Source organism: Lepidochelys kempii, unplaced genomic scaffold (genome assembly GCF_965140265.1).
Source record: "Lepidochelys kempii isolate rLepKem1 unplaced genomic scaffold, rLepKem1.hap2 scaffold_95, whole genome shotgun sequence".
In the NCBI taxonomy this organism is placed as follows: Eukaryota; Metazoa; Chordata; order Testudines; family Cheloniidae; genus Lepidochelys; species Lepidochelys kempii.
The window spans coordinates 406,346-429,763 of record NW_027333649.1 but is presented as its reverse complement, the minus strand read 5'-3'; the positions used below and the strand labels follow the sequence as shown (position 1 = coordinate 429,763).

The 23,418-nt window shown below is 46.2% G+C and overlaps 3 pseudogenes; 1 reads left to right on the top strand and 2 right to left on the bottom strand.

Moving 5' to 3' along the window:
• Positions 1 to 334: 334 nt before the first annotated feature.
• LOC140904865 (olfactory receptor 6F1-like) lies at positions 335 to 9,235 on the bottom strand (annotated as a pseudogene).
• On the top strand, positions 9,171 to 22,679 carry LOC140904863 (olfactory receptor 6F1-like; annotated as a pseudogene).
• Positions 11,373 to 13,559, bottom strand: LOC140904866 (olfactory receptor 287-like; annotated as a pseudogene).
• Positions 22,680 to 23,418: the final 739 nt, after the last annotated feature.

The window sequence follows — 23,418 nt, the reverse complement described above, 5'->3', positions numbered from 1 at the left end:
CGAAGTCCAAAGGTGCAAACAATTCAATGTTTATTGGGGTGAACTTCCAGCAAGCATGATTCCAGTTTCCTTCCTTAGTGTCCCTCTTCCCAGCTCTGATACCACAGAGCCTTACACCTGTCTCCCTCTTCCCATTCCTGCCGTTAGCCAAACATGATTCCAATTTCCCCATCCACAGTTCCCATTTCCCCCTGCCCACACACCCACCCACCCACTCACTTCCTGATGGACTGCAGACTATACAGCCCCCTAACACCATTACTTGTCCAAAGTCATCCACCAAGCCAATGGCAGAGCCAGGAATAGAACTAAGAAAAGGAGGACTTCTGGCACCTTAGAGACTAACCAATTTATTTGAGCATAAGCATAAGCATTTATTTGAGCTACAGCTCACTTCATTCTCCTAGTTACAGTCCAGTCCTCTTGCCACCAGGGCACACTCATGGTTACAGAGAAAAGCATAAAAACATGAAGTGCACCCTACAGACTCAAAAACCAGACAGCAAATCAAAAGAACCCAACATTTATTATTTAAAGCCAATCTCATGATTTCTAACGACGTCTCCTCTCCTTGCTGAGATGCTCGCAGCGAGGGTGAGGGGGTATCAGGGAGTGGGGGGTGGGGATCCCCCTCCACTCACACTGTGATTTTAAAGGTGAATCAGGACTAAGATTCTGGATTCAGTTTTGACATCATCAAAATTTTGTAAGCTATTCTCACATATTTTCAGTCCAAACCGGCAGAATCCGTGTGAAATCAATCTTTCCAAAATTTTGGAATGCCCGTGTACTAAAAACAAAGAAAAAAAGAAGCCTACAAAAATACCCATCTGGGTTTTTACCCAGTCTGGAACTGGAACCGGAACTTTATTCTGAATCCCCTTCAAAATCCACTGGGGTCTTGATTTGAGGTTCCTGTGGGTTTATCTTACCTCGATTTGGAAGGGTTAAATTTTTATCAGTAAATGTCAGGAAATGCCAGTTTCGCCACACAGAACATCAACCGCCCCCCCCCCCCCCAAAAGGTCCAAAAAACCAGTTGTCATTAAATAATTATTCTGTGACCCACCTTGTTGTCTGACATGCCACAGTAATTTCCCACAAGTGTGAAAATACAAATAGACAATATTTTTTTAAAAAAATGCTCACAAATAAACCTTGATATTCTCTGTCAAAATTATAAAAAATAAAAATTGAATTCTGCCAAGCCTGTTGATATCTCTATCCTCTCCACAGGCCAGGCCTTAATAGAAATAAATAATTGGCACATGTGCAATTTGTTTCATTTTAAATTAAATACAAAGTAAGAGGATAATAATGCATAAGGGCTGGATTTTGAAAGGTATTTAGGTGCTTAGTGGGGTTTTAAAAAGTATCTAGGCCCTTAAAACTCATAGAAAATCCCATTAGGCACCTAAATACATTTAACAATCTGGCTGTAAATGTTCAAGGATGTGAGACACTAAGGACCAGATTGTTAAAGGTATTTAGTCACCTAACTCACACTGATTTCCATTGGAGTTGGGAAGCTAATTATCTTTAGACTTCTGGCCCTCAGGGATTGTTGTTGTTTTTTCAGTACCCTATCAACTTTGGTATATGTTCCATGTGCAGACTCATTTTTCTTTCACCACATTTTCTGTGACAGCCAATGACCTCCAGCACATTTTGAAAAACATCGCTTCCCTGAATACATGTCTCAGGGCTTCTTTTACCTCTGGGTTCCTCAGTGTGTAGATGAAAGGGTTCAACAGGGGTGTGACAATAGTATTCAAGATGGTGACTATTTTGGTCAATTCCAATGAGTTCTGCATGGAAGGGCTGACATGTAGGAAAATGGTCGAACCGTACCAGATCATCACAACTGTGAGATGGGAAGAGCAAATTAAAAAGGCCCTTCTCCATTCCTTATCTGATGGGATTGTCAGTACAGTGGAGATGATGTAAATGTAGGAGAGCAGGGTTATGACACAGGAGCCCAGGATGAAGATGAAGGAGATGATAAAGGCCACCGGGTCAATAAGGTAGGTATCTGTGCAGGAAAGAACTATCCACAGTGCTATGTCCCCAAAAAAGTGATGGATGACACTAGGGCACAGAAGGACAACCTGGTGATCAGAAATGCTGGGACAGAAATAGCCAGGAAACCACACAACCAAGAGCCAACAGCCAGCTGAGCAGTCAAGGTGCTGTTCAGGATGGAGCTGTAGAGCAAAGGATAGCATATAGCCAAATAGCAGTCGTAGGCCATGACAGCCAAGAGAAAGTCTCTGTGCATCCTAGGGAGAAAACAAAATACATCCGTAGGACACAGCTGACGAAGAAGATGGATTTGCTTTGGGACTCAAGGTTGGCAAGTGTCTTTGGGATACAAGCTGTGGTCTGCCATACCTGCGGGAAGGAGAAATTGCAGAGAAGGAAGTACATTGGGGTGCGAAGGTGATGGCTGGTTGCCACTAGGACTATGATCACCACATTTCCTGTGACAAGGAAGAGCACAAAGAGCGAGATCTGCAAATATTGGGTCCCAGGGAATCCCAGGAGAATAAATTCCTTCCCACTGGTGTGATAGCCCTTTTCCAGTGTGGTCAGCTGTTTTACCTGCCAAAACAAATGAAGACATGAAATTAAACTGATTAAACACAACCGTGGCTTTGTGGGTTACAGATGATTTTGATGCACAGAAAGAGCAGATAATTAAAAGAGGCAGGAAATAATGGTTTAAGGCTGAAAATATCCTATTGCTATTACATTTCTGGAGCCTTCCTGCTCACAGGGTGAATTTAAGCTTGTCCTAAATTTTCCTGTGGAAACTTTTTTTCCAGTGGAAAGTGGCTTTTGGACCAAAAAGAAACTTTCAGGATAGAAATTCCATTTTCAGGTGTTCCTTGAAAAACACAATTTTTAGTTTTTGTCAATGAAACATGTTTTTTCCACGGTCAGCATCCAAAGCCCAAGATTGATTTTATTTTAATTGATATTTTTGTTGTTTTAAATTGAAAATTTTCAAATACAAAGTTGTTTTCTGGGTGTGTGTGGGGGGCAAGGGTTGTCCTTTTGACAAAACCCTGAAAAATGTCAACAGAAAAAACAACATTTTTCCTGTAAATTATTCAGGATTCAGGAGCCAAATCATTTTCAAATGAGACCTATGGGTGTTAGGCATTCAGCCCAATCTGTGATTCCTTTAGAAGTGAACAAAACCCCATCGTCTCTTTTGAAAATCCCTGCTAAATAGGGTGAGCTTTTCAAAAGTTCTCAGTATAGGCCTATTTCTGCTCCCGAGGAAGGAAGTCAATAGGATTTTTGTCATTGAGTCAGTGGGAGCAGACTTAGGTCAATACTGAACACATGAGATTTGTACCTGTCAATTTCCTTCCTACAATGCAAGAGGACCTTTAATTCTTTTTATGCAGAAAGTCTCAGGTTCTAAGCCTGCTGAAGTCCCAAGTTGGAGTGGGGATGTTATACAAAGTTGCAGTTCAGAGGACAGCTACTCAATTTTGGAGCATAAATAACCATTTACATCTATAAACCAGCATTCATTTTGGGTGGTTGAAAATGAGTCAGTTGCAACCTCCTTTGACCAATTGAGACTGAGGTGTGCAAGGTCATGCAATACGCCAATTACAGCAAAGCTCAGGGCCAGAGAGGACCAAAGAACAAAAGGAAGCAATTTTCCTAAAAAAAAAAAAAAATCAGAAAATGCATCCCTTTTTTATCAGAATTTTAAATTCTGATGAAGAATTTCCTCAAAACTGTGAATTTCAAACATTTTTGACCAGCTGTGCCAGGAGTCTGCAATTCTTCTCCCCGTTTAGTCATTCGAACATACTTCTCGACCAGAACCGTTAATAGAACCCAGGAGCCCTGATTCTCAGCCCCCGCTCTGCTCAAACCACGATCCTAACTCCCCTCAAAGAATGGGAATAGAACCCAAGTGTACTGATTCCTGGTCCTTTGATACAACAGCTATTCTACGCATCCCTAATAGAGCTCAGCACAGAATCCAGGTATCCTCACTCCCATTTACTCCATTTACTTCCACTGAGAAACAAGAAGAGGGAAAATCCCAGACACTAAAGACTTACGGAGCCCAGCGACTGCCAGGGATTTCATCCCCAAACTGGCAGATTTCAGCCTGTCCAGATTTTCCCCAGAGAAATTGGGAAATTCCCCAGATCCGTTGCTGTCGCTCGATCCCCCACCCCCTCAATCACCCAAAGAGTCTGGCCCATGCTCCCCCTTTCGGGACCCACCCCGCGCCCTACACCACATCTCTCACCCCCGGGACCTTCCCCCCACCCACAGCCCCGTTCCCTGGAACCCACCCCTCAGCCCAGAACCCTCCCCCTGCCCCACCCCCAGCACCCTCCTCCCAGCAGGGATGGCTGGGACCCAGGTGTCCAGGTGAGCCCTTACCTGGGCAGTGGTTAGGTTCCCGGCTGTATAGCTCAGGGGGGTGAGGGGGCACTTGGAGAGCACGTGGTCGATGCTGTGGGGCGACTGCAGCATGGCGCTTCGGCTCAGGGTGTAGGGCAGCTCCCCCTGGAGGACCCGTGGGACCTCCTGGGTGATGTTCTCCCCATCCCACCCTGCAGAGAGAGACACGGGGTGAGGGCCAGGGGGCCGGGAGAGTGGGGGGAAGATGGGGGGTATGAGTTATTGGGGGGTATTGGGCTTGAATATCAGGGGATTTCGGGATGGCTGGGGTGGGTCATATACCCTGGGGCGGTGACTGCAGGCCCGGGGCGGGGGGGGCGCACTTACCGCAGGGAACACAGTAATGGCCTATGGGGCATTATGGGGGCTATATGGGTCTTTCACTGTGGGGTACGTAGAAGGGGCTATGGAGGTTTCAGGGGGTACAGGCTGGGGGGGTCACTCACAGTGGGGTGTGTAGCTGGGGTTCTGGGGGCTATGTGATACAGGGAGCTATGCGGGATCTAGGGCACCTAAAGGTCTGGTCTCAAAATGGGGCATGTAAAAGGGGTGCAGCATGGCTGGAAGCACACAGCTGGGGTACAGGAGGGTCTCTCCATGGGGCGTGTGCGGGGGGGGGCGTGGGTCTGTTGGTGTCACAGTGATGGGGGTAGGGGATCTGTGGGTCTCACCGGAGGGCGCGGAGTGGGGACAGGGGGATCGTGGGTCTCACAGTGGGGCATGTAGCAGAGACACAGGGGGATCTGTGGGTCTCACTGTGGGGCGTGTAGCGAGGGTGTAGCATGGTCGGCAGCACGTAGCGGGTGGCCCCATCCCCGTACAGCTCCTGTGCCTGCCGGGAGAGACAGGGTCACCCCGAGATCCCTGTCCCCCGAGATCCCCTGCCCCCCGCGACCAGCACATCCCTGTACAGCTCATGCACCTGCTGGGAGAGATGGGGTCACCCCGAGATCCCCCCAGCCCGGTCCCCTCCTCTCTCCCCCCCGGGACCCCCGCCCCCAGCACCTGTCTCTTCTCCTGGAGCTGGACCTGGATCCAGGCCCCCTGCAGCCGGGCCTAGAAGGCGTCGACAGCCGCCTCGGCGTCCACGGGGAATTTGAACACGGCCTCCACGGGCCCCAGCTCCTCATTCCTGCAGAGCAGCTGGCAGCCCATGTCCGCCACAAAGCCTCGGATCAACACCGACACCGAGCTGTGGTGCAGGGGCACTGGGGGGAGGGGGACATCAGCCACAGGCCCCCCCACGGGCACCGGGGGGAGGAGCCACATCAGCCATGGGGCCACCCTCCCCCTCACGGCACCGTCCCTCGCAGCCCTGAGTCACTCGGCTCCTTGGAGCTGGTCAGGAGGCCGCAACTCATCATCTCGGCTCTAGGGTCGGGGATCTGTGTGAGGGGAAGGTCGGGGGGTGAGATACAGGGTTCCCATAGAAACTGATGGGCACAGGGTGCCCTGACACCCCCCCCACACACACATACACACACACTCGGAGATGGCTCTGAGACCTCAGCCCCACCCCTCTGCTCAGCCAGGTCATGTGGCAGGGAGTCCCACAGGCCCAAGCTCCTGAGATCAGAGTCACGGCTCTGCCCCAACTGCGCCAGCCCCCGTCAGGGAGGGGCAAGCAGGGACTGGGGTACAGCTGGCAGTTGGGGGATGGAGAGAGAAACATAGGGGGGTGTATGGGGATGGATGGACAGATGGAAGAAAGGAGAGGTGCAGGGGTCAGACGGACAGACGGAATGAAGGGGGATGGGGGACTCGTGCGTTAGAATGAGGGGGCTGGGAGCCAGGACTGCTGGGTTTTATCCCCAGCCCCGGGGGGGGGGGGGGGCACCCTGGAACAGCGACAGGGGTTGCAGGGGACTCGGCTCGGTCACTGGGGGGTTGTTAACCCGGCTAGGCCCTTCTCCCCACTGTCGCCCTGCAGAGAAGCAGCGGTTTGTGGAGCAGGCTCCAGCTCCTGGCCGTTCTTGGCAGGGACACGGCCCTGCTATTTACTCAGCTTTCACCCCAGGCTGGAGCAGTCGCCATAGACCCCCCCCACGCCAACGGGGGTGAAATGCAGCCCTTGGCCGTGCCCAGGGGCTCCCGGCGTTCTTGCTCCACGCCCCCGAGCCGTTTGGCCTGGGCCTTGGATTTGCTGCCTTACGACGGGGTTAGAGAATGGCAGCTGGTTGATTTCTCCCGCAGCAGAAATCTGGCTCTGAGGCGCGCAGGGAGTCTCTGAGGAGGAGCGGGGAGCTGAGGGTGGGATGGGGGCGAGGAACGCCAGAGCTGCCGTGAGCGAGAGGGGCTCCCAACCCCACTCTCCGAGCCTCGTTTCTGCTGGCCACCACTCCAGCCCCCTGGAGAATTCCCAGCTGGAAGGTGGGACGGGGAGACTGGGATCACATGTGGGGGACGGGGAGGGGAACGTAGGCAGATTTCTAGACAAACCTCCCGCCCGGCTTCACACGTGGCCCAGGATGGAGAATCCACCCGAGCCCCCGGGGAGTTGGGCCAGCAGCTAATTCCCCCCCCTCCCCGCCAGACAGGTGAGCCTCCCTCCTGGCCTGAATTCATCTGCCTGCAACTCCCAGCCACAGGACAGGCCACGTCCCCCCCGCAGGTATTTACCGCCTCTCTGGGCTGCGCTCCCTAGGCTGGGAAAGGGCTGAGGCCAGGGCAGGGCTCCAGCGGGGCGCGGGGCGGGTCGGTTGGTCCCGGCACTGAACTCTGATGCCTAATTCCCCGCCCGGAGAAAGGGAGTCGGCGTGAAACTTCGGCCGATTCACAGGCGGCGGCTCCTGCTGCAGCCGCTGCTTCTTGGGGGGCGAGGGAGCCGCAGGGCGGGGTGGGCGGGGGTGGGGAGCTCCGAGCCCTCATGGGACCCAGCGGACCCCAGGAGCCTGTGGGGAGCAGGTCAGGGCCGGTGCCCCCCGGTGCAAAAGGGGAGGGCTGAGATTTGTGTCGTCACACCGGCCGGGCGCCACGGGGATGGCCCCTGGGAAACCCACGCAGGGAGAAGCGCGGGAAGGGGGGGTGGATGGGGGGGGCGGAGCAGAAACGTTTCGGGGTCACCTCCCTCCAAACACCCCCAAACCCGCCCGGCACGCAGGGCCCCGCAGCCAGGGCGGGGAGACTCTGCAGGGGCGAAGCCCTGAGTCGGGGGATGGGCCCAGACCAGGGGGTGGGGGCCCTGGACATGGAGGGGGAGGGGGGGCTGGGGCCAGGCCCCCCAGGGGCGGGGGCTCGACTGGGGCCCGATCCGCACCCCCGGTACCTTCTCGCTCGGTCTCTGAGCCAGGCTGGGAGGGAAAGTGTCCCCGCGAGCCCCGCCCCCCGCCAGGGAGCGTCTGCAAACGCCTCACCCCCCACCCAACCCAGCCAGGGAGCGTCTGCAAACGCCTCTCCCCCCACCCAACCCAGCCAGGGAGCGTCTGCAAACGCCTCACCCCCCCCCACCCAACCCAGCCAGGGAGCGTCTGCAAACGCCTCACCCCCCACCCAACCCAGCCAGGGAGCGTCTGCAAACGCCTCACCCCCCCACCCAACCCAGCCAGGGAGCGTCTGCAAACACCTCACCCCCCCACCCAACCCACCCAGGGAGCGTCTGCAAACGCCTCACCCCCCCACCCAACCCACCCAGGGAGCGTCTGCCAGCTCCCCGTCCCCAGCTTCTATAACCCAGGGACCTTCTGCACAGTTCAACGCCCCCCCAGCCGCGAGCCGGGGACTGTCTGCAAACTCTTCACTCCACACATCCTGCCATGTCCCCCCATTGAACTGGGGCTGGGGAGGGGGGGTCTCCAGTCTTCCCCTTGCTCCTTCCTGCCCCTTTATGGTGCCAAAAGCAGGGAGGATTGTGGATGCAAATGTTTCAACTCCAAGATACCCCTTTCCCATCAGGGTATTCACCCCACACTCTCCATCCAGGGGCAGTGGTGGAAGAGGGGCGAGAACCCGTCAGTCGACCGTCACACCTGCCTCTCAGTCGCGAGAAGGCATCCGAGAGACATGAGGAAGCTCGGCCAGATGTGCGGAAGGGAGGGGGGAGTTTTTCCACCCACTGCGTTTTCTCTGGGGTCTCTGCAGAACCTGCTTTTAACATCCCGCTCAATGGTGCTGGATCTGTCCCCCCGGCCCTGAGTCCTCTGTGGGTGGGAGCCCAGAGCTGGGGCAGAGAGAGGCCCCCCATCCACACACAGCCCCACACCCACGGACCTCTGGCCAGGGGGGAATCATTGTAATGGGGAGGTGGGAGGTCAGTCTCCAGGGCTCCTCCAGACCTCGCTCTCTCTGCTGAGGCTGCCAATGAGGTAGCGCCCAGGGGGATGGGGGCATCTTCTCCCCTACGGCCAGAGCTGGGACCCACCAAATGGACCCCACAAGCAGGCTTCAGCTGGGGTCGCTCTTCCACCCCCATGGAAGTGGCTCTGGACCGTAGCTGCTGCTGAGGCAGGTTCATAGGAGGCACCTGTGAACGGGGCAGCCTGACCCACCCAGGGGATGACACAGGGGGCACCCAGGGATCCCCCCTTCCTTGCAATTCCAAACATCACAGTGTGAGAGGAGGGGGATCCCCACCCCTCACTCCCTGATACCCCCTCACCCTCGCTACAAGCCTCTCAGCAAGGAGAGGAGAGGTTGTTACCTGCGGGGGACTCCAGTCTGGGGAGAATCTGGAGAGAGAAGAGAAGAGAAGAGGAGGTGAGAGCTCCAGGGAGGGGATGGGGGTGCAGAGGGATGGAGGGATGCTTGACGGGGGGATCTCCAGACAGACAGACAGAGAGATGCGGGCCGAGGGAGGTCACTTACCCAGCAGAAGCAGAAGGAGAGTTCGTGCCATCCTGAGCTGGTTGCTCTGGGGTGGGAGCTTGGTTCTCAGCTCAGCCACCGGCCCCGTCTGGGTGAAGGGAGGGGGACGGGCCCTTCCCCTCTGATGGAGGCAGAGGAAGTCACAGCCTTAGGCGCAGTCACCGCTCAGCTCAGAGGGCCATTGCATTGTAACTGCAGTCCTCTTACTTTAAAGTGTAATGTGTATCCCTCTTTTGTATTAATATAGGGCTCATGTTGAAGGAGATTTTTGTCCACCCACTCTGTTCCTGTGAGACACTAGGGCAAATTCTCCAAAGTCAAGTGAGTTACACCAGATGTGAATTTGGTTCAATGTCCCTTTGTAACATCAGTACCCAAGCTTGTATCCCAACTTGATAATCACTCCATAGGAAGGATAAATAAGTCTTTAATTTAAATACTCAGATCCTCAAACCATGAGCCTGAGATTTATATTGCATATTAGACAAAAAGCGCACAATAAAAATCATATCGTATGAGGTGATCAGGTCCCTCATTCACATTAATTGCTGTGTTTCTGTGTCTTGCTGTCACTGTACACTGAGCTGAGTACGTTGTGAAATCAGTAACTTGAATTATTCTTTTATCTTGTGAACCATCAAATGATATTTCCCGAATTGTTTCAGGTGGTCCGATGGTCCAGTGAAGCACAGTCTAGAAATTCCATTTGAAACATCCATGTTTGCCAAGAGAAACCAAAGCTACCAGTAAAATTCTATTCAAGTATCGGGGAAATGAAGGTGTATTAACTGTATGGAGATCACAGTTAACAAAAATTATCTCTCTCTGTGTCCCCAGACACATCTATCTATCTAATCTAATTTATCGTACTATCTAGGTATTCCAACAACAAATATATTCAGACTAATCAAGTGCATAGTGTCTCACAAAAGTAGAATTCACAGAATAAACTAAATTGGTTGAGAACGATTTGGGGACATAATCTTCCTTGTACATATCACTTTCATAACCTTTAACATTTTGAAACAGCCTCCACCAGGCCCAAAGTGATAGCTGTCCACAAAAGCACCACATTTCGGAGGCATTTCATGATTCTAACACCTGTGAGTGCATGGAAACGTTAGAATTTACACTCACGAAACTCAATGGGCTCAAGATTCAATGGAAACATGGACACTGCTTATGTGAATCAGTGAGTGACCACTTACAATGATCTTTATGTGAATATTAGGTAAATCAGATGGCACAAAATCTTAACCAGTTCCATGTTATTTTATGAAGCGATATTAATTGTACATAGCAGATCCTTATGTTTTAAGTACATTTGGTAGACTGGATGCTAATCTACTCTAAATTGGCAGTTGAAGGTCTGGCCCAAGACAGCAGGCAAGCCTCAAAGGGTTTGAATGTTGGGTTAAGATAAAATTCTGGACAATGTAGGGTGAAATCCTGGCCCCACTGAAATTAAGTTCTGTCATTGACGTCAGTGGGGCTAGGATCTTCTTATGATTTTTAATGTCTGTCTCACAATATTTGTGGTTTTTCTTCAAATCTCAACTGCTTGAATCAACAGATCAGCTTTCATATTTTCTTTTACATAATCATTATCCCTCTCTCTTCGGTAGTTCTTTTCATCCATAGACCACAAAGCACTATATAAAGGAAGTGAGAATCATTATCCCCATTTTACAGATGTGGAAGCTGAGGCACAGAGAGAAGCCATTTGTTAGGGGGCTTATTCCTTCACCCACTTACTTCCCTGGTCCGACTCACATGAACAGAGAGCAACAATACCCGAAGTCCAAAGGTGCAAACAATTCAATGTTTATTGGGGTGAACTTCCAGCAAGCATGATTCCAGTTTCCTTCCTTAGTGTCCCTCTTCCCAGCTCTGATACCACAGAGCCTTACACCTGTCTCCCTCTTCCCATTCCTGCCGTTAGCCAAACATGATTCCAATTTCCCCATCCACAGTTCCCATTTCCCCCTGCCCACACACCCACCCACCCACTCACTTCCTGATGGACTGCAGACTATACAGCCCCCTAACACCATTACTTGTCCAAAGTCATCCACCAAGCCAATGGCAGAGCCAGGAATAGAACTAAGAAAAGGAGGACTTCTGGCACCTTAGAGACTAACCAATTTATTTGAGCATAAGCATAAGCATTTATTTGAGCTACAGCTCACTTCATTCTCCTAGTTACAGTCCAGTCCTCTTGCCACCAGGGCACACTCATGGTTACAGAGAAAAGCATAAAAACATGAAGTGCACCCTACAGACTCAAAAACCAGACAGCAAATCAAAAGAACCCAACATTTATTATTTAAAGCCAATCTCATGATTTCTAACGACGTCTCCTCTCCTTGCTGAGATGCTCGCAGCGAGGGTGAGGGGGTATCAGGGAGTGGGGGGTGGGGATCCCCCTCCACTCACACTGTGATTTTAAAGGTGAATCAGGACTAAGATTCTGGATTCAGTTTTGACATCATCAAAATTTTGTAAGCTATTCTCACATATTTTCAGTCCAAACCGGCAGAATCCGTGTGAAATCAATCTTTCCAAAATTTTGGAATGCCCGTGTACTAAAAACAAAGAAAAAAAGAAGCCTACAAAAATACCCATCTGGGTTTTTACCCAGTCTGGAACTGGAACCGGAACTTTATTCTGAATCCCCTTCAAAATCCACTGGGGTCTTGATTTGAGGTTCCTGTGGGTTTATCTTACCTCGATTTGGAAGGGTTAAATTTTTATCAGTAAATGTCAGGAAATGCCAGTTTCGCCACACAGAACATCAACCGCCCCCCCCCCCCAAAAGGTCCAAAAAACCAGTTGTCATTAAATAATTATTCTGTGACCCACCTTGTTGTCTGACATGCCACAGTAATTTCCCACAAGTGTGAAAATACAAATAGACAATATTTTTTTAAAAAAATGCTCACAAATAAACCTTGATATTCTCTGTCAAAATTATAAAAAATAAAAATTGAATTCTGCCAAGCCTGTTGATATCTCTATCCTCTCCACAGGCCAGGCCTTAATAGAAATAAATAATTGGCACATGTGCAATTTGTTTCATTTTAAATTAAATACAAAGTAAGAGGATAATAATGCATAAGGGCTGGATTTTGAAAGGTATTTAGGTGCTTAGTGGGGTTTTAAAAAGTATCTAGGCCCTTAAAACTCATAGAAAATCCCATTAGGCACCTAAATACATTTAACAATCTGGCTGTAAATGTTCAAGGATGTGAGACACTAAGGACCAGATTGTTAAAGGTATTTAGTCACCTAACTCACACTGATTTCCATTGGAGTTGGGAAGCTAATTATCTTTAGACTTCTGGCCCTCAGGGATTGTTGTTGTTTTTTCAGTACCCTATCAACTTTGGTATATGTTCCATGTGCAGACTCATTTTTCTTTCACCACATTTTCTGTGACAGCCAATGACCTCCAGCACATTTTGAAAAACATCGCTTCCCTGAATACATGTCTCAGGGCTTCTTTTACCTCTGGGTTCCTCAGTGTGTAGATGAAAGGGTTCAACAGGGGTGTGACAATAGTATTCAAGATGGTGACTATTTTGGTCAATTCCAATGAGTTCTGCATGGAAGGGCTGACATGTAGGAAAATGGTCGAACCGTACCAGATCATCACAACTGTGAGATGGGAAGAGCAAATTAAAAAGGCCCTTCTCCATTCCTTATCTGATGGGATTGTCAGTACAGTGGAGATGATGTAAATGTAGGAGAGCAGGGTTATGACACAGGAGCCCAGGATGAAGATGAAGGAGATGATAAAGGCCACCGGGTCAATAAGGTAGGTATCTGTGCAGGAAAGAACTATCCACAGTGCTATGTCCCCAAAAAAGTGATGGATGACACTAGGGCACAGAAGGACAACCTGGTGATCAGAAATGCTGGGACAGAAATAGCCAGGAAACCACACAACCAAGAGCCAACAGCCAGCTGAGCAGTCAAGGTGCTGTTCAGGATGGAGCTGTAGAGCAAAGGATAGCATATAGCCAAATAGCAGTCGTAGGCCATGACAGCCAAGAGAAAGTCTCTGTGCATCCTAGGGAGAAAACAAAATACATCCGTAGGACACAGCTGACGAAGAAGATGGATTTGCTTTGGGACTCAAGGTTGGCAAGTGTCTTTGGGATACAAGCTGTGGTCTGCCATACCTGCGGGAAGGAGAAATTGCAGAGAAGGAAGTACATTGGGGTGCGAAGGTGATGGCTGGTTGCCACTAGGACTATGATCACCACATTTCCTGTGACAAGGAAGAGCACAAAGAGCGAGATCTGCAAATATTGGGTCCCAGGGAATCCCAGGAGAATAAATTCCTTCCCACTGGTGTGATAGCCCTTTTCCAGTGTGGTCAGCTGTTTTACCTGCCAAAACAAATGAAGACATGAAATTAAACTGATTAAACACAACCGTGGCTTTGTGGGTTACAGATGATTTTGATGCACAGAAAGAGCAGATAATTAAAAGAGGCAGGAAATAATGGTTTAAGGCTGAAAATATCCTATTGCTATTACATTTCTGGAGCCTTCCTGCTCACAGGGTGAATTTAAGCTTGTCCTAAATTTTCCTGTGGAAACTTTTTTTCCAGTGGAAAGTGGCTTTTGGACCAAAAAGAAACTTTCAGGATAGAAATTCCATTTTCAGGTGTTCCTTGAAAAACACAATTTTTAGTTTTTGTCAATGAAACATGTTTTTTCCACGGTCAGCATCCAAAGCCCAAGATTGATTTTATTTTAATTGATATTTTTGTTGTTTTAAATTGAAAATTTTCAAATACAAAGTTGTTTTCTGGGTGTGTGTGGGGGGCAAGGGTTGTCCTTTTGACAAAACCCTGAAAAATGTCAACAGAAAAAACAACATTTTTCCTGTAAATTATTCAGGATTCAGGAGCCAAATCATTTTCAAATGAGACCTATGGGTGTTAGGCATTCAGCCCAATCTGTGATTCCTTTAGAAGTGAACAAAACCCCATCGTCTCTTTTGAAAATCCCTGCTAAATAGGGTGAGCTTTTCAAAAGTTCTCAGTATAGGCCTATTTCTGCTCCCGAGGAAGGAAGTCAATAGGATTTTTGTCATTGAGTCAGTGGGAGCAGACTTAGGTCAATACTGAACACATGAGATTTGTACCTGTCAATTTCCTTCCTACAATGCAAGAGGACCTTTAATTCTTTTTATGCAGAAAGTCTCAGGTTCTAAGCCTGCTGAAGTCCCAAGTTGGAGTGGGGATGTTATACAAAGTTGCAGTTCAGAGGACAGCTACTCAATTTTGGAGCATAAATAACCATTTACATCTATAAACCAGCATTCATTTTGGGTGGTTGAAAATGAGTCAGTTGCAACCTCCTTTGACCAATTGAGACTGAGGTGTGCAAGGTCATGCAATACGCCAATTACAGCAAAGCTCAGGGCCAGAGAGGACCAAAGAACAAAAGGAAGCAATTTTCCTAAAAAAAAAAAAAAATCAGAAAATGCATCCCTTTTTTATCAGAATTTTAAATTCTGATGAAGAATTTCCTCAAAACTGTGAATTTCAAACATTTTTGACCAGCTGTGCCAGGAGTCTGCAATTCTTCTCCCCGTTTAGTCATTCGAACATACTTCTCGACCAGAACCGTTAATAGAACCCAGGAGCCCTGATTCTCAGCCCCCGCTCTGCTCAAACCACGATCCTAACTCCCCTCAAAGAATGGGAATAGAACCCAAGTGTACTGATTCCTGGTCCTTTGATACAACAGCTATTCTACGCATCCCTAATAGAGCTCAGCACAGAATCCAGGTATCCTCACTCCCACACAACAGACCGCAAGCCCCACAAATACAGCAAAACTGTAATATGCCTAGTTTCTAAAACATCTTCAGAAAAAAATATCAGGTTCCCAGTGCTGGCCAAAAGTTTCCTTCACAGATGGATTAATGCTGAGGTCTCAAATTTGAGGCATTCAGAATTAGAAGCCGCTTTTGAAAAAGTTGTCCCTACCTTGAAATCTATCAATGACTTTTACAGTGAATGTTCTGAATTTTTGTTTGATTGCTTGTTTTGGGTGTTCTGATTTTTCATTTTTCATAACCTAAATTTAGTCCCCCTCCCTATTTGGATTTGAATTTGCAAAGGATCTGAAAGGAGTTATGAAATGTAATGGAGTTGAGTGCCTAACTCCCCCAGACACCTTTGAAAATCCCAGCCTTAAATATTTTGTATCAAAGTCTAATCAACACGGGCAATCAACAATTATATTTTCTCCCTCTTCAATATAAGCCATTTATTTTGTTATGAATAACATCCTATGAATAACATCTAATGCCCTGATTCTGCAAACAGTTAATACATAAATAAACTTGCATATATAGACATATATAAAATAAAAATGCCTACATTTACTCACATGAATGATTCCTTTGAAGTCAAGGGTTCCACTCACATGAGTAAAGTGAGGAAAATAAGTAAAATTTTTAAACATTTTTAAACAATGGAACTTACTGCAACTCATCATTCAGCAAATCTTCTCACTGGGCAAACCTTCAGCTGTTGTGAATTATCAATAGACAGGGCTGATGAGAGTGGGAAGGGTGTGGAACAATTGTACTGAGGTCCTGAGCTCAGTGCCCCCGCAAAACTAGCTAACTATAGGGTGAAAGGGGAGGGGGAAAACATAATTTACCGGGCCTCCAAATTTCTCTCAGCAGACCTCTCAATGGAGCTACGATTATTTAGACCAACTGAGGATCTGGCTCTTTGTATTCAGTCTCCACTGATGGAAAGAGCTGAACCTAGCAAAATTTCTGGAACAGTTAAAACACCTGATTGACAAAATCTACTTGCCTGCCCTTTATCACGATGAAAATGATGAAAACAGCCGTGATATTCTATTTTCTCCATAAAAAGAAGGACTCATCTCAGCTGAATGGTAGAGTTAATCTTTTCAAGACTTTCCTTGTACCAACGAGACCTTATTGGCTTGCAGGGAACTGTATGCCTTTCACAGTAAATTATGTTAAAAATATGGAATTCCTTTAAAAAAATACCTCGTTTGTCAGGTAGTGAACTGTAAGCACCCAGAACCAAGTTGGACACTAAGATGACGATTGATTAGATAGATAGGATAGGATTAAAGTTCAAAATGATCTGGACAAACTGGAGAAATGGTCTGAAGTAAATAGGATGAAATTCCATGAGGACAAATGCAAAGTACTTCACTTAGGAAGAAACAATCAGTTGCACATATACACAATGGGAAATGACTGCCCAGGGAGGAGTACTGTGGAAAGGGATCTTGGGGCCATAGTGGGTCACAAGCTAAACATGAGTCAGTAGTGTAATACTGTTTCAAAACAAAGAGCAAATATCATTCTGGGATGTATTAACAGGAGTGTTGTAAGCAAGACACAAGAAGTAATTCTTCTGCTCTATTCTGCGCTGATTAGGCCTCAACTGGCGTATTGTGTCCAGTTCTGGGCACCACATTTCAGGAAAGATGTGGACAAATTGGAGAAAGTCCAGAGAAGAACAACAAAAATGATTAAAGGTCTAGAAAACATGACCTATGAGGGAAGACTGGGGGGAGGGGGAGAGGGAAAGGGCTTGTTTAGTCTGGAGACAAGAAGACTGAGGGGGGACGTGATAACAGTTTTCAAGTACATGAAAGGTTGTTACAAGGAGGAGGGAGGTAAATTGTTCTCATTAACCTGTGAAGATAGAACAAGAAGTAACGGGCTTAAATTGCAACAAGGGCAGTTTAGGTTGGACATTAGGAAAAACTTCTGAATTGTCAGGGTAGTAAAGCACTGGAATAAATTGTCTAGGGAAGTTGTGGAATCTCTATCTTTGGAGATTTTTAAGAGCAGGTTAGACAAACACTGTCAGGGATGGTCTAGATAATACCCTTTTAACAAAGTTAAAATAATTTTCTAACCTCAGATCAAGTTCGGTGGTTGCTTCAGATATTGATGTCTAAGGGAATTGCTTGTGTGACTTGTGGTTAGCCAGTGGGGTAAAAGCAAAGTCTTCTCTGTCTGGCTGGTTTGCTTTGCCCTGGTGTGCACAGAAATCCCAGCCTTGGGCTGTAACTGCTCTGCTTGAAGCTATTTGATCTGAATGGGCACTCGCCATTGGGTCCCGCCAGAACCAGCATCGTTACACTGATAAGGGACTCAATTAATAAAGAAATAAAGTAATATAATTAATGTCATTTAACATGGGTTTATGGTAAATAGATCCTGTCAAACTAACTTGGTATAATTTTTGATGACATTACAATTGTGATTGATAAAGGCAATAGTGCTGATATAATAGACTTCTCTATGGCATTTGACTTAGTACTGCCTGACATTTTTGGATGTCAGGATGGATTTTTGGTGTGGATAGCACTCTCAGCAAATTTGCGGATGACACTAAACTGGGAGGAGTGGTAGATATGCTGGAGGGGAGGGATAGGATACAGAAGGACCTAGACAAATTGGAGGATTGGGCCAAAAGAAATCTGATGAGGTTCAATAAGGATAAGTGCAGGGTCCTGCACTTAGGATGGAAGAATCCAATGCACCGCTACAGAATAGGGACCGAATGGCTAGGCAGCAGTTCTGCGGAAAAGGCCCTAGGGGTGACAGTGGACGAGAAGCTGGATATGAGTCAGCAGTGTGCCCTTGTTGCCAAGAAGGCCAATGGCATTTTGGGATGTATAAGTAGGGGCATAACGAGCAGATCGAGGGACGTGATCGTTCCCCTCTATTCGACATTGGTGAGGCCTCATCTGGAGTACTGTGTCCAGTTTTGGGCCCCACACTACAAGAAGGATGTGGATAAATTGGAGAGAGTCCAGCGAAGGGCAACAAAAATTATTAGGGGTCTAGAACACATGACCTATGAGGAGAGGCTGAGGGAGCTGGGATTGTTTAGCCTGCAGAAGAGAAGAATGAGGGGGGATTTGATAGCTGCTTTCAACTACCTGAAAGGGGGTTCCAAAGAGGATGGCTCTAGACTGTTCTCAATGGTAGCAGATGACAGAACGAGGAGTAATGGTCTCAAGTTGCAGTGGGGGAGGTTTAGATTGGATATTAGGAAAATCTTTTTCACTAAGAGGATGGTGAAACACTGGAATGCGTTACCTAGGGAGGTGGTAGAATCTCCTTCCTTAGAGGTTTTTAAGGTCAGGCTTGACAAAGCCCTGGCTGGGATGATTTAACTGGGAATTGGTCCTGCTTCGAGCTGGGGGTTGGACTAGATGACCTTCTGGGGTCCCTTCCAACCCTGATATTCTATGATTCTATGATTCTATGATTTTGACTAAACCACTAGAAGGATACAAAAATAACATGGCACACAATACATGGACTAAAAGCTGGCTCATGGTTAGGTCTCAAAATGTAATTGTTAAAGGGAATTGTCTTGGAACAGGTATGTTTCCAGTGGGGTCCAAGAGGGTTTTGTTCATATCCTAACTCTATTTAACATTTTTTAATGATATGGAAGATGACATAAACTCATCACTGATAAAGTTTGCAAATGACACAAAAATGAGGAAGTAGTTAATAATGAAGAAGACAGGGTTACAGAGGGATCTGGATCGCTTGGTAAGCTGGGCGCAAGCAAACAGTATGATTTTACTATGGCTAAATGTGAATGTCTACATCTAGGAACAAAGCATGTAGGACATACTTGCAGGACGTGGAACTCTATTGTGGGAAACAGTGATTCTGAAAAAGATTTGGCGGGTCATGGTGGATAATCAGCTGAACATGAGCTCCCAGGGGGATGCTGTGCCAAAAGGACTAATGCAATTCTTGGATGCATAAACAGGAAAAAGACTATGTCCAGTTCTCATGTCAACAGTTCAAAAAGGATGTTGATCAATTGGAGAGGGTTCAGAGAAGAGCCATGAGAATGATTAAAAGTTTAGGAAGCACGCCTTATAGTGACAGACCCAAGGAGCTCAATCTATTTAGCTTAACAAAAAGAAGGTTAATAAATTCCTTCATGGTCTCTTCAGTCTAGCATAGAAAGGGATAACACCATACAATGGCTGGAAGTTTAAGCTAGGCAAAATCAGACTGGAAATATGGCGTACAGTGAGAGTAATCAACTTTTGGAGCAATTTACTAACGGTCACGGTGGATTCTCCATCACTGAGAATTTTTCAATCAAGATTGGATGTTTTTTCTAAAAGATCTGCTCTATAAATTATTTTGGAGAAGGTCTATGTCCTGTGTTATACAGAAGGTCAGATGATTACAATGGTCCCTTCTGGCTTTGGAATCTATGCATCAATGAATTCAACGAGTTTAGGTGCCTTAGTGTTTTTGAAAATCCCACTACATGCCTAAATGCCATTTAAAATCTGGCCCTGGGTGACAAGAGAGCCTAAATCCAATTTTCAAAAGAGCTTTAATCTTTCAGAGATAGATTTTCAAAAGTATGAAGACGTCTACAGCTTCAGATAGATGCTCAGTGGGATTTTCAAAAACACCTAACCACATTAGGTGCCTAACCTGCTGAAGCATTTTTGTCAGTCTGCACCGTTGACATCTAAACACTTTTGAAACTCTAGCTCTTAGGCACTTACATGATTTTGTAATGGGATTTAGGCTTCTATATCATTTAGGAACTGTCATAAACATAAAGGGAAGGGTAACCACCTTTCTGTGTACAGTGCTATAAAATCCCTCCTGGCCAGAGGCAAAACCCTTTCACTTGTAAAGGGCTAAGATGCTAGGATAACCTCACTGGCACCTGACCAAAATGACCAATGAGGAGACAAGATACTTTCAAAGCTGGAGGGGGAGGAACAAAGGGTCTGTCTGTCTGCGTGATGCTTTTGCTGGGAACAGATCAGGAATGGAGCTCAGAACTCCTGTAAAAAGTTAGTCAGTAATCTAGCTAGAAATACATTAGGTTTCCTTTTGTTTAATGGCTGGTAAAATAGGCTGTGCTGAATGGAATGTATATTCCTGTTTTTGTGTCTTTTTGTAACTTAAGGTTTTGCCTAGAGGGATTCTCTATGTTTTGAATCTGATTACCCTGTAAGGTATTTACCATCCTGATTTTACAGAGGTGATTCTTTTACCTTTTCTTTCATTAAAATTCTTCTTTTAAGAACCTGATTGCTTTTTCATTGTTCTTAAGTTCCAAGGGTTTGGGTCTGTGTTCACCTGTACAAATTGATGAGGATTTTTATCAAGCCTTCCCCAGGAAAGGGAATGTAGGGCTTGGGGGGATATTTTGGGGGAAGATGTCTCCAAGTGGGCTCTTTCGCTGTTCTTTGTGTAACACGCTTGGTGGTGGCAGCATAGGGTTCAAGGACAAGGCAAAGTTTGTACCTTGGGGAAGTTTTTAACCTTAGCTGGTAAGAATAAGCTTAGGGGGTCTTTCACGCAGGTCCCCACATCTGTACCCTAGAGTTCAGAGTGGGGAAGGAACCTTGACAGGCACCCTTGAAAACTATATCTGTGATGTCTAACAATCCAGGTAACAAAGCTTCTCCTGAATTATGGTCTCTTGTATCTTGACAGATGGAGCCTGTGACTGAAAAAGAGAAGGAAAACCAGTCCAGGATACAGGAATTTATCCTTCTGGGCTTCCCACGTAGTCAATATTTGCAGATCTCTCTGTCTGTGGTGTTTACCATGATGTATGTCCTGACAGAAAATGTTGCCATCCTAGTCCTAGTGAGGGCCAGCCATCAACTCCGCACCCCCATGTATGTCTTCCTTTGCTACCTCTCCTTGCTGGAGATATGATACACCACAGCCTGTGTTCCCAAGACCATTGCGATTTTCCTGGGGAAAAGCAGAACCATCCCCTTTAGTAGCTGCATCCTGCAGATGGACTTCATTTTCTCCCTGGGCTGCACAGAATATTTCCTCTTGTCTGCCATGGCCTATGACTGCTATCTGGCTATTTGCTACCCATTGCACTATAGCACCATCATGAACAGCACCTCTTGTCTGCTCAGCTGGCTCTTGGCTCCTGGGTGTGTAGTTTCCTGGCTATTTCTATCCCAGAATCTCTGAGAGTTAGATTGTCCTTCTGTGCCACTAGTGTCATTACTTGTTTCTTCTGCAGCATAGATTCCTTCATCATTCTCTCCTGCACAGACACCTATGTGATTGAGATGGCAGCTTTTATCATCTCGATCATCATCATCCTGGGATTATGTTCAATAACTCTGGTCTCCTACATTTACACCCTCTCCACCATACTGAGAATCCCGTCAGCCCAAGGCCAGCATAAGGCCTTTTCCACTTGCTCTTCCCCCCTCACTCTTGTGATTATATGGTACAGCTCCACCATCTTCCTGTATGTCAGGACTTCCAAACAGAATGCCTTGGACATGAACAAGACTGTCAACACTTTGAATACTATTGTAACTCCGCTGTTCAACCTCTTCATTGACAGTCTGAGAAACAAAGAGGTGAAGGAGGCTTTATGGAAGATATTCAGTGGGACATGAAGTTGTTTTTGAATGGCTTGGATGTTAGTGGGTCTGATTCTCAGCCTGTGCTCATGTTCCCTTTGGTAGTAACTGTCCTTGTTGTTGTTCTTTTAATCCTGGTTCCAATTTTACATTTACAACTTTTGTATTTGGGTAAAATGTTCAGAAGTGCCTAAGGGCCAGATTTGCAAAGGAATTTAGGCACCTAAAGATTCAGATAGGCCCCTAAATACCATTAAAGATCTAGCTTCTAGGAGCCTAATTTTTATTGAAAATCTACTGGACGTGAGCTCCTAAGGGGCATATTTCTGAAGATATTTTTGGTGTCTAAAGATGCAGATAGTTGTTTAGTGGGCTTTTCCAAAGCACTTCAGCAGATGAGGCACCAAAATCCCATTGATTTCAGTGGTAGCTACAAATACTTTTGAAAATCTGTCCCTTAAAATCTCTCGAGAGGTCTCATCAACAGCCCATTGGCATCAATGAACATCTTTCAGCTGAATTAAATGGCCTTTAGATCAGGCCCTATGTGGACATTACTTTTAGCAATTCACATTTAGGCCCCCATCCTGAGATCCTTACTCAAGTGCTAAATTATATTATTTTGAGTCGTCCAGTTGACTCTAACGGGACTACTCACACTAGGAAAGAAAGCTTGTGCATAAAGCGTGTGGAGCATCAAGACCTTAGTGACAGTGAATCTGCACTCAGAAGTTTGTCCTAAGTTTAAATTTGTAGCAACTCCAGATTTCATTATCTGTGATGTATGACTGGTTGGCCAACTCACACGACATTGTGTCTGTTCCTTGGTTCAATAGCTGAAAAATTATTAAACAGCAGACTAAACAACAACCAGCAGGAAATAAAGAATGATGAACAACGATGGTGGATTTTTTTTTTAATTAGTGAAGAATTTCAAAAAATCAAATTTATTTCCCTTTTTAAGGGTTCTAAGTTTGGGGGTCCTACATATTGGTAAATGGAAACAATTCAATCATGTTATTTTTATAAAGTTTTCCGTTGAAATGTGGTCAAAAATTGAAATGAAAAATTTAATTAAAAAAAGAAAAAAAAATCACTAAATCAACAGTTCTTTACAAAAATTTTCATTTTTGAAAATGGTCATTTTTCCACAAAAAGGAATTACAAGGGAGAAAGAAGTTCAATTAATGGTGATCAAGATGTTTTCACAGAATGTTTTTTATCAAATGAACTTGATTTGACTGTGACCTTTCTGATTGTTAAAGGCAATGGTGTTGACGTAATAGACTTGCATTTTTCTAAAGGTTTGATTCAGGGTAACATCACACTATTTAAAAATAACACTACACAAAAACAATAGTAAATTGATTAAAAACTGGCTAATTGATAATTCTCAAAACATAACTGTTGATGGGAACTGTTCATTTTAATGGGTGATAGATGCCTAGATGCATTTGAGAATCCCACTAGGTTCCTAAATACCTTTACATATCTTGTCCTTGATGCCTGACTTATTTGTATTTTTGTATATTTGTATCTAGATCACTTGTATTTACATCAGAGTGTAAATAAACTTTAACTTTTACCTTTGTATCCCCCTACCTTTTGGAAAGTGTTTTACTTATTAAGGCTGGGGATTTCAAAGGAGGTAAAGACATAAGCTGGGTTTACCAAAGGAACCTGAGAGAGTTTTAATAGAATATTTGCACCTATGTCCCTTTGGCATCTTTGGAAGTCC